General features: G+C 50.8%; 1 non-coding gene across 1 annotated transcript; it reads right to left on the minus strand.

Annotated features, from left to right (window-relative positions):
• Window positions 1-1,271: 1,271 nt before the first annotated feature.
• Window positions 1,272-1,343, minus strand: TRNAD-GUC. The gene has a single exon. It is a non-coding gene; the product is annotated as a tRNA-Asp (tRNA).
• Window positions 1,344-1,556: the final 213 nt, after the last annotated feature.

Consider the following 1,556-nt stretch of genomic DNA (forward strand, 5'->3'; position numbering starts at 1 on the left):
ATATATCACATTGGTAGACGTGGAGGTGAACGAGCCCCTGATGGCATGGCTGATGTGATTAGGTCGTATTATGGTGTCACTTGAATAGATATGTGGACAGAGTTGGCATCGGGCTTTGTTGCAAGGATAGATTCCTGGGTTAGTGTTGTTGTTCTGTGGTTGCTGGTGAGGATTTGCTTCAGGTTTGGGGGTTGTCTGTAAGCAAGGACTGGCCTGTCTCCCAAGATCTGGGAGAGTGAGGGATCATTTTTCAGGATAGATTGTAGATCTTTGATGATTCGCTAGAGAGGTTTTAATTGGGGGATGAACATAAAGGCCAGTGGTGTTCTGTTACTTTCTATGTTGGGCCTGTCTTGTAGTAGGTGACTTCTGGGTACTCTTCTGGCTCTGTCAACCTGTTTTTTCACTTCAACAGGTGGGTATTGTAGTTTAAAGAATGCTTGATAGAGATCTTGTAGGTGTTTATCTCTGTCTGAGGGATTGGAGCAAATACGGTTGTATCTTAGAGCTTGGCTATAGACAATGGATCATGTGGTGTGTCCTGGATGGAAGCTGGAGGCATGTAGGTAAGTATAGCGGTCAGTGGGTTTCCGGTATAGGGTTGTGTTTATGTGACCATCGCTTACCAGCACAGTACTGTCAAGGAAATGGACCACTTGAGTGAATTGATCTAGACTGAGGTTGATGGTGGGATGGAAATTGTTAAAATCATGGTGGAATTCCTCAAGGGCTTCTTTTCCATGAGTCCAGATGATGAAGATGTCTTCAGTGTAGTGCAAGTACAGTAGGGGCATTAGGAGACGAGAGCTAAGGAAGCGTTGTTTTAAGTCAGCCATAAAAATGTTGGCATACTGTGGGGCCATGTGGGTACCCATGGCAGTGCCGCTGACTTGAAGATATATATTGTCCCTGAATGTGAAATAGTTGTGGGTGAGGACAAAGTCGCGAAGTTCAGCCACCAGGTTTGGCATGTAACTAGTTCACAAAACTGTGGGGGGGTTTGGGAAATCACTGCTCATGCCCCTGGCCAGCCTATTTCCCTTTGCCGCTCTGAAACGTGCCCCCACGTGCAGGCCCCGAAGCTGGGCCCGGGGGCGGAAGGCCAGGGAGAAGCTTTGGCTAGGGCGAGCGTGTCCTTGCGAGGTAATTGTCTCTCTGGAGGTGAAAGTCATCAGTGCGGGGTGTGAAGGGAAGTGGCCGTTGAAGGAGAACGCAAGGCATGTGGTGGGCAGGCCAGGGATTTCTTTGTCCCCCCTTCAAAAGGGGTCAGCCTCCCCGTCGGGGAATCGAACCCCAGTCTCCCGCGTGACAGGCGGGGATACTCACCACTATACTAACGAGGAAAGGGGTATGATGATTGACCCCAGCTCCCACAGACCAGCTATGGTCAGCGTACACCTACACCGTCGCATGGGCCCCAGCAGGCATCAACACCCCTGGCCCTCTTCTGCTTCCCAAAGGCTTTGGCCGCAGCAATAGCCCTGGGAAAAGCCCTGGCCCTCCTCACCTGCCCTTGCCCAGCACGACGCCTTTTCGGGCCTACACAGCTCCTCACA

This window comes from Mauremys mutica, chromosome 22 (assembly GCF_020497125.1).
Source record: "Mauremys mutica isolate MM-2020 ecotype Southern chromosome 22, ASM2049712v1, whole genome shotgun sequence".
Taxonomy (NCBI): Eukaryota; Metazoa; Chordata; order Testudines; family Geoemydidae; genus Mauremys; species Mauremys mutica.